At 49.2% G+C, this 10,086-nt stretch overlaps 1 protein-coding gene across 12 annotated transcripts in view; it reads left to right on the top strand.

The window, feature by feature from the left end:
* The first annotated feature begins 8,474 nt into the window (after window positions 1-8,474).
* The window catches only part of MAPT (microtubule associated protein tau), a 98,926-nt gene continuing 97,314 nt past the window's right edge, over window positions 8,475-10,086 (top strand). The window contains exon 1 of one of the 12 annotated variants that reach the window (XM_079134964.1): window positions 8,475-8,823. The gene's annotated coding sequence lies outside the window, so the exon portion shown is untranslated. The remainder of the gene's footprint in view (window positions 8,824-10,086) is intronic. The other 11 variants (XM_079134962.1, XM_079134958.1, XM_079134961.1 and 8 more) reach the window with 11 other exon arrangements.

Below are 10,086 nucleotides of genomic sequence, written 5' to 3'. Positions count from 1 at the left end.
TTAAAGCTGGCAGTGTTCATGTCAGCTGGGCCTAATGATCATTTAATAATTTTGTGCAGGAAACAAAGTTTCAAAGTTTCGTTTTCTACTTGTGGGGTCAAAAAGTCTTGGATTTGGGAGCATTTCAGATTTTTGGACATTTGAATTGGGGATACTGTACAAAATGCAATAATTTGAGTTTGACTTTGGATGAGACGTCTTCAAATGCCACTGGACATCGGACTCTTACAATGGTCACCATCTTTGCAGGATTTCTCTCCCATCCTCTGGAATGCATGGAGCTTACCAACATCTTTAATGTCAGCCACTTTTTACTCATCTGGCCCCTTAGCATGATGTCATTCAACCATCAATCAAGGTGATGTTCTGAAGAATGTCCAGATGACCCAGTTCTCTCTGTCTCATTGCCAAACAGAAGACAGAAGCCACAGAGTATTTTAACCAAGAAAAGTTCAATTAAAAGAACCAGTAAGTCTCACAAAGGAATAATTATAAAGTGTGGGCTTTTGCCTGGGGCCAAAGCTGTGAGCTCACCAAGGACTGAACACTCTGAGTGCAGAGTGCTACTGATGTCCCCTCACATGCATCTCTGGCAATCATACAGTAAAAACAAGAAGCAGCAGAACCCACGCACATGAGAACCAGAGGGGAAACCTCTTCTTTCTGTCTTGTCACTCTTGGGCATGGATGGATGTTATGGTTTGAATCTGCAATGTCCCCCGAAAGCTCATGTGTTGAAAACTTAGTCCCCAGTGCAGCATGTCCAGAGGTGGGGCTTTTCAGAAGTGATTGGGTCATAAGAATTTTGACCTCATCAGTGGATTAATTCACTTGATGCATATGTCCATCACAATGGATGGATTAATCCATTTGATGGAATAAAAATTTGAATGGACTACTGGGAGAAGGTGGAAACTGAAGGAAGGTGGGGCATGATTGGAGGAAGTAGGTCCTGGGGTTGTGCCCTTGGTGACTGTGTCTCATCCTGGCCCCTTTCCTGCTCTCTCTCTCTCTCTCTCTCTCTCTCTCTCTCTCTGCTTTCCTGCTGCCATGAGCTGAGCAATTTTCCTCTGCCATGCCCTTCCACCATGATGGTCTGCCTCACCCCAGGCCCAAAGCAATGGAGTTGGCCAGCCACGGTTGGAAACCTCTGAAACCATGAGCCCTTTCCTCCTTTAAATTGTTCTTGTCAAGTATTTTGGCCACAGCATCAAAAAGCCGACTAACACAATTGGCAAGCTTATAACATCGTGCTCACCACAAAAGAGGAAATGCTCAGAGTCCAGATCCATTATCATAAAGCGGGTAATGAAAGCTGGATTTGGAGCTGAGAGACAATATATTAAAAAACTGACAGAGATTATATTGTGACAGAAGGTGGGAAATTTAACACAGCCCTTGTGTGGACTGTAAACAAATACTGCTGTCCATGCCACATGCAGGTGGACTATTGGGAATCTGATAAGAAGAGAAAAGAATGAATTCACTAACAATTCAGATCATATCTGAAACTATCAATCCATTCTAGCAAGGTCGCTGCCTCTGTCTTGGGAGATGCCCGTTCTGCTGGGTTGGTAGTTGAGCAGTGTCATTTCGTAGACTCTCTCTTGTTCTCCAGGAACCAAACTAGTGAATTAAATGGGGATATGAAGGGAACCACCACCCTCGTATCCTTCAGAACCCTGGTGGCATTAATCTCCTTAGCACTCCCATCCTGAGGTGCAATATTATCATATTGACACAGTGAGGCTTCCTAACCATGACAGCTTTACTCCACAAGCCAATCCAGTGTGCACACTTGGACCAGGGGTGCTCCAGCTACCAGACAGGACTATCTCAATTTCATGGGGGAAACATGGGAAGGATGACTGAGCAGGGCCCACGGACCCACTGTCAGCCGGACTCCATTCATTATAGACTCCGTTTATTATGGGGTCCATCTGTGGTGGGATCTCCATGTGTCCCCACTCTAGTGAGAGCATGATGGTACCGCAGGTCTCTGGGCATCAATGCCCAGAGCGTCCATGGTCCTTTTGATGTTTGGACACTGCCTGTTTCAAAGTGCACACTAGCTACAGCATGGTGGCATCCCTCTTAATGGGGAGCCAGCCTTCTTTTCGATCAGTTTTGGATGTAAAAATGGGCTCAGATCTGAAAACTGAGAGGGAACATAGCTATTTCTTGGAGTGACTGCCCTACCTTCCTGATCCTTCATCCTCGATGTCTTTTAATGAGCAAGTTGAGTAGCGCCCTTTCCGGCTGCCCAGCTCGTTTGCCCCTGGCATCTCTGTGTTCTGTTACCCACTCAGGTCAGGTCCCTTGGCAATCACTCCAGCCTTGTCAGTCATTATGATATATGCACCCACCTAGCTTCTGATGAGGCCCCAATTTTGCCTCCTGGGATTAGTGAAAAGACTCATAAGACTAGAAAGTATACTCACATAGGCTTATATAAAAGGAAAGGAAAGGCCTGGGGCTGTGTGTGGCTCAGTGGTAGAGCACTTGCCTGGCATGTGTGAGGCAGTGGGTTCGATTCTCAGCACCACATAAAGATAAATAAATAAAATAAAGGTATTGTGTCCATCTACAACTAACAAACATTTAAAAAAAAAAAAAAGTAAAGGAAATAAGATAGCAGGATAAAGACACCAAGACATCTGGGTGTAGCTTCCTCCCAGTCACCCAGAATGCACCACATCTTGGGACAATAAATCACCATCTGTACAAAATACCTTGGTTTCAGGAAATCTAATTCTTAATATCCACCAGGTCGCATAACCAATATCAGTATGCACGATCCAGCTCAATAAGGTAACATAACAGAAACCAGGTACAAACAATCGTCCTGTACCTTTTCTACAATGGTGGCAAGTTCGTACGGACTGTCCCTAGTCTTTTTTAGACAGCACAGAACTACCCTGATCACTAACTTGTGAATGCTGTGCTGAATGGGTCAGTCATTACCATGGCTTTAGGATCCTCTGGAGATAAGTAAGCACAGCATTGCAATGAACCAGGTAAGATTAACCCTGTGTCTACACAGAAAATTAAGGGCCACTCCTGGCCCCTGTGGTTTGGGTTCTATCATTGCTATCAGTAGGCCTGACTCTGCGAGAACCAGCTATCCAGTCCTGTAGAGAGGGGAGCAACTCTGAACTTCCTGATACTGGTGCCCTCAGATTAGCACGTTAATTATGGCCATCGCCTCCCTATCGTCTGGTGTGTTTTCCGGACTTTGTGCAGTATGTCTACTCCAGCTGGCCCACGGCCCAATGCCTTCCTACACCGCCTACCAGGCAATTCTGGCATCTCTACCCCTCTTAGTGTGGGCCTTTGTTTTTCTTCCTGCTTCTAGGAGCCAAGTTCACACTCTCTCTGGGGGGTCTTTGCCGGAGTGTTAAATTCTGTATTATGAGAGAGAACAGCTCCCAGACCAACACAGTCTCCCTCATCCAGTTTCATGCTCTGAGCTCTGACTCTTCGCCCTCAGAAGCCAGCCCATGTCCCTCTTGCCGGTAGCTGCTGGTTGGGTCTGGCAGCTTCTTTGGAGCACAGACCCGCCCCTTCTCTCTTACTATGTCCCTGACTGAATTACGCTGTGAATTAACCCTAGTTTATGTTTAATGGCCAAGAAGAGGGCAGCAGAGGTGAGCGGAAAGGCACCTGAAGAAGCTCCACATCGATGTGAGAAAGGTTTTTGCGTTTTCTTCAAGCAGGGATGGGGACGTGCACTTCTGCAGGTGCAGAGCTTTCAAAGGAATCTAGGAACCCAAGATGGTCAGGAGCATCAACTAAGATGTCCCCCTTTCGTATGTCAGGGTCCCATCCCTTCCCAACAAAGGCTCTCACCTTGTCATAGCCGTCCTACCTGGGTGGGAACCTGAATCTCTGTGGCATGGCTACTTCATTGGACTTAGCAACGGTCCCCCAATTACCTTCAGGGACTGTTTTCCCTGTGCTTCCAACACCTGGCACATGGCACCCACCTGTGCATTCTCTTAAACCAGGATACCCTACTGACCATGTTAACAACTGGACTGCCACCTCATGCCAGGGGCTATCTGTGCTCCCACGTCCACAAGTGACCAGGTCCTCACTGACAGCCAGGCAAGCAAGTGATCAGCTCTAAAATCCATATAAGCATCTGCTGTACTGGACCATGCCTGACACCCATTGCCCCAAGTCAAGCTCCTCCAGGCCGCAGAGGGCTTAGGAGAGGGAATGTTTCTCAGAACCCACCATTGACACCTGAGAAAGTAGGAACAGGAAGAATGCCTCAGCAGATGAAGAAATCGAATTACAATGCAGCCACAGGACAGCCTGGCCAGCCCCCAGGGGAGTTCTGGGATTAAAATGGCCCGTCTAGCTTGCCCAAAGGGCCTGGCCTTGGATCTCTCTGGATCAGGTGACTCTTGCAGCCAGGGCAAGTCCTGAAGGTTTGGACAGAGGAAGCCTGTCTGGAGAAAGCATTCCCAACAGCTGGAATGAGTCCTTTAGAAGAGGGTCTGGGCAGCACATCCCCACATCCATCTCACAATGTATTGCAGACATTTAAATACTTTAATAACTTTGATAAGGGTTTGCTTTGTAATATTATATATTTTATTTTATGCATTTAAAAATATTCTTCTGAGTAAGGGCTTTATCAGACTGCCAAGGGGTTCCATGACATAAAACAGGTTAAACAACCTCCGATACAAAAGTATACAATGATTCGGGAGGCTGAGGCAGGAGGATTGCAAGTTCAAAGCCAGCCTCAGCAAAGGTGAGGCACTAAGCAACTCAGTGAGACCCTGTCTCTAAATGACAAATACAAAAATAGGGCTGGGGAGGTGACTCAGTGGTTGAATGCCCCCTGGCAGCCTCTAAGAGAGCCAATGTGCTTCCTCCTTCCCTTCCACCAACTGGACCTTCCAAGCGACGACCAGCAATGACCCAGGATCAATGGAGCAAAACCAGCAAGGCCCTGCAGAACTGTGGAGCCTCAAGAGGGAAGGAGCCTGGGTTCCTGAACCTCTCTCAGAGGATGCTGCCCATCACCCTGGAACACCAACCCTGGACTACTAGGCCAGTTGTTGGAACCATTATATTTTTGGGTCCATTTGCTACATCGCTTTGGGGCAGAGGCTCCAAATTCTACAGATCTGGATCTCAGTTCTTTTTTTTTTTTTTGCGGTGCTGGGGATCGAACCCAGGGCCTTGTGCTTGCAAGGCAAGCACTCTACCAACTGAGCTATGTCCCCAGTCCTGGATCTCAGTTCTAACTCTATCTCAGACACTATTCAATAAAGGAATTGAAGCCCAGGGAAAGTAACAGATTTGTCTAAGGTCATACAAGATGGTTAAGATTAGGACTCAGCTCTCCTGCTGCCTAACCCTTTTTCTTCCCTCTATGCCAATCTGCCTTCTATGGTCCTACAAGTGTCGTGCTGTACATGACCATGAGGTTTCTATTTCCGCAAGAGGGAGCAGCAGGGAGGGAGGGAACACATCTTCTTGGCCTGCATTAGTGAGCCATTAGCTACCTAGGGTGATTAAATTATCTGGAATGAACACTCAACTCCACATCACATATAGTTAAATGTCAGATCTGCTTAAGGTTGTTCCTAGCATTCATTACCTCCATTTAATGGAGGCAAATGTGACCATTTAGTATCAGGGGGCTAGAGTGTCTTCAAGTCCCCTTCGGTTCTCCATTACACTCTATCTCAAGGGGTAAAATTAAGAACTACAAATATGGAAGAATGTTAATTTGTTACAGATTATTTTACATGCATACAGAAAATAACTTGTAGCAAAAACCTTGATCAGGAACAAGAGGATGAAATAAACAACTACCATTTATGATTTAATGAATGCTATGTCAATCACTGTGTAAGAAACTTTACGTGTTCGCACGCACGCGCAAACACACACACACACACACCACACACACACAAAATGATTTCTATATTAGTCGACTTTACTCTAGTAACAAACAGCTCCCAAAATCTCAGTGGCATATGCAACAAATAATTTTTTTCTTTCTCACATGAAATGTACTTTTCCACCTGGGATCTCAGCTAAAGGAACTGTCCTATAAGGACTGCCATTCTGGTGGTGGAAAAGAAAAGTCAAGTGGTAGAGACTTGCATCACCTCTTACAGCCTCTGCTTGGACATGCCTACATCATGTAGACAGAAGTGGGCAAGGATGCATAACCCCCATACAGGAAAAGGAAACTATTGAGGATGGTAACAAAATGTCAATCCTTGCAAAAGTATTAATTCTACCTCTCTCCTCATTTTCAGAGAGGAAATGAGTAACGTTGCTAAGCTCCTTCTTGAGACTGGAAATACCCTGTCCAGTTGGGGTGCTTAGAGAAGGCTTTGATAAATTTGGGCCAGAGTGAGGGTTGAAGGTTAGGTAGGATATTGGTGGATGGAGAGAGAGCAAGGACTTTGCCGGCAAAGGGAATTCCAGAGTACAAAGGTGGAGAAGGGTTTCAGTTAAACAACCTCCATGGGCCACAGTGCAGGTGAGGGATAAAATTAGAGAGGACAGGGGCTCAGATCATGAGGTCAAGGGCTTCAGTGAGGAACCAAGGAATTTAACTTCACTTAGGAGGCCATGGGAAGCTTTTAGATATTTCAGCAAGAAACTGCCATAATGTTTTTACTTAGCTTTTGTCATTGTGTCCACAATACCTGACAAGAACAATTTAGATTTAGAGCTGGGCACCTGAAATTCAAGTGACAGTAAACTGAGGCAGGACGATCACAAGTTTGAGGCCAGTCTCAGCAACTTGGTCAGACTCTGTCTCAAAATAAAAATTAAAAAAAAAAAAAAAAAGACTGGAATATAGCTCAGTGGTCAAGTACCCCTGGGTTCAATCCCCAGTACAATCAATCAATAAATAAATAGAACAATTTCGAGGAGGAAGTTTGTTTTGATTCATGGTTTCAGAGGTTCAGTCCACCATCAGTTCATTCCAGAGCTCTGGACCTAAGGTAATGCAGAACATCAAGGTGAAAGACCACGGGGCAGAAAGATAGAGCTTCCCGTTTTCCTCACCAAAGACAAAATATAAATCCCAAAGGCACACCCCCAGTGGATAAATTACAAACCCCCAAAGTCATTTCCTCCAGCCACACCCTACCTGCCTACTGTTACTGCCCAGTTAATCCCTAACAGTGGATTAATCCACTGATTAGGTGACAGGTCTCATAATCTGATCTTTCACCTCTGAAAATGCTTGTATCATCTCACACATGAGTTTTTGGGGGACACCACATATCTAAACCATAACACATAATCAAAAGGCTCACTTCTGAAGGCTGATCTGACTAGGGGATACAGGTATGCTGATAGAGGGAGAAACTGAAAGGAGACCAGTAATGTCTGAAGCCAAGATTGGAGTCTTGAAGCAAGGTAGTGTGGGCTGAAACAACAGCAAGGCTCAATTCCAGAAACTCAAAACCTGTGGCTTAAGAAATTAACTCCACTTAAGAAATTAACTCACTTATTCCATGTGAATAAGGCTTTTTAAGTTTTTTTTTATTTTTATTTTTTATTTTGGCAGTACTGGGGATTGAACCGAGGGCCTCACACATGCACGGCAAGCATTTTTAATTACTTGCTTTTGTATTAATTTGTAACACACATCACTGTTTGGGTTTTCTTTCTGTTTTTGTTTTTAGTAATTAAAAAAAAGTCATGCAAATTAAGGCCTCAAGACAAGTTCCCATCTCCCTAACAGATAACCAACCCCACCGCCATACACAGGGCGTCAATGCGTTGTTGGGGATATTAGAAACCCAAGTCAAGGCCAAAGCCCAGGGTCTGGGCGACTGCGAGAACCAGTGTCACTTGTGTTCCAATCTGAGGCATGTCACCCAGGTGAACATCTCCAGCAGACACTTAAAATCCAAATCTCAAGCTTTACTTATGGTATGAAGGTGTTTGAACAAACGAGATAAAAATAACCGTGCATGTGAAAATGCTTTGCAATGTGTTAAGCATCATTTGAACTTCGTCTCATTTAAATTTTTTCCTAGGGTCATAGTTAAATGCATTATGGATTCAAATGCTCCTGACACTGTATTACAACCCAGTTGGCCTGTTTTTAGGAGGATTCGTTAAGGCAAGGATTCCCTTTGGTAGTAAGGGCTAAGGTGCGAAACGAGTAAAGCAAGCGGCCAAAGGGAAAGTGGTCTCCAACCGGGAGGTTTCGGGAAACTCAGGGACCTGGGCGAGGCCTCGGGGTGTGGGGTGGACTGAGGAGCCAGCTAGGTGGAAACCCGCTCGGGGGCTCAGTAAGATGGGACACTGCCCTAGGCGGTGCAGAAAGAAAAGGGACAGCCGACCCCGCAGGCCCGAGGGAGGAGACCCCTCCGACAGACAAAGGCTGCATCCGCGGGAGGCCGAGAGTGCGCGTGCGCCTCGCAGCGCGCGTGCGCGCGGCGGTCAGCGCCGCGGCCCGAGGCGTGGCGGGAGTGGGAGCAGGGAAGGGAAGCGCCGAGAGGAGCGAGCCAGGAGGCGCGGGAGGGCCGAGCGGTGGGGTGCTCGCGCGCGCCCCCTGGCGGCCGGAGGGAAAGGTGCCGCGAAGGCCTTAACTGCCCGCCCCTCCCCTGAGGAGGCTCGCGCTCCCGCTGCTCGCGCCTGCGCCGCCCGCCGGCCTCGGGAACGCGCCCTCTCGCCGGCACGCGCGCTCGCAGTCACCGCCACCCACCAGCTCCGGCACCAGCAGCAGCGCCGCCGCCACCGCCCACCTTCTGCCGCCGCCGCCACAGCCACCCTTTCCTCCACTATCCTCTTCTGTCCTCGCCTTCTGTCGACTATCAGGTAAGAGCTGAGGCTCCGAAATCTGCGTCCCCGGCCGCTCCTCTGCATCCCCCGCCGCCGCCCCTGGCCCCAGAGGTGGTTTTAACGCGCTGGGCATCAGTTCGGGGCCACGGCGGGGGCCCCTCCGTGCGCCCTCGGTGCTCGGGGGCAGGGACTAGGGCGACTCGGAAAGGCGCGCGTGCAAGGGATGCACGCGAGCGTGTGAGGGAGTGTGTCTATGTGTTCGTGTGTGCTGGGGGGTCCTCAAGACCCGCTTCGCGCAAACCGCGAAGGGGAGGCTGTGCCCACAGGGTGGGGCGCGGATGGCGGTGACCTGGAGGAGGGGGCTGCTCTGCACTCTCGATCTCAGCCTTTTGCCGCAATGGGCGTGGGTCTATGTGTGTGTGTGGCGTGGGGGCCCAATGACGACCCTCGAAACCGAACCTGAAATCCGATTTTTTTGCTCCTGTTTGCCATCAGTTCTAAGGAAGATGTGGATCGGGTTCTAGAAAAGATGACTCCCTACATACCTTTCCCTACACCCCAGCCCTGTTAGCGATGCCCACTGGGCCCTCACTGCCCTTGATTAAGGCGGCGGCTCGCCCCCTCCCCTTTTCCTCCTTCAAAAATCCGCAGGGGACATTTGGGGGCTGGGAGGAATTGGGAAATGGGGAGGGGTCCAGGCGCTGTCACTTTAGCTGCCCTTCCCCCTGCGCGCGCCTGGTAGCAGAGACGAGACCAGCGCCGTGCCCGAGAAAAGGCAGTACACGAATCCCAATGTGGGAGCTTGAAAAGGCAGGGGTCACCTGGCCTTGCGATGTTGAGGAGACTCGGCGGCCGCGGCTCCCTGCTCATGGGCGCGCACAGCCGCAGCCCTGCACAGACGGGCGCGGGGGCTGCAGGTGCATTTCGGGGCGGGTTCCTTTCTCTGTGCTCTGCGCCCGGCGCCCCGCGTGTGCGCTCCCTGCCGGAGGCGCGGGGCTGGCGCGTAGGGCTCGCCCCTCACTGCGGCAGTGGGTGTGGACCTGGGTGGGCGAGGAGGGGGAGGGTAGGCTGTGCCTCCTCCCACTCCCACCCTCCTTATCCCCCCCCCCCCCGGAACGCGAGGTGCCATCTTTTTGCGGCGTGTCACGTCTTTATCGTACCATGCCAAGTCTGGTGGCCGGTCTTCGGAGGACAGGGCAGGGACTGGAATGGAAGAAGAGAAGGGCAATCAGAGCTGAAATCTTGACGTTTGGGGCCGCGGGCGTAAGCACTGGGGTCTTTGAAGGGAGCTCGCTGCTT

Source organism: Sciurus vulgaris (assembly GCF_902686455.1).
Source record: "Sciurus vulgaris genome assembly, chromosome: 3".
Taxonomy (NCBI): domain Eukaryota; kingdom Metazoa; phylum Chordata; class Mammalia; order Rodentia; family Sciuridae; genus Sciurus; species Sciurus vulgaris.
Note: the sequence above shows the minus strand (reverse complement) of the source record. Positions and strands in the feature narration are given on the sequence as shown.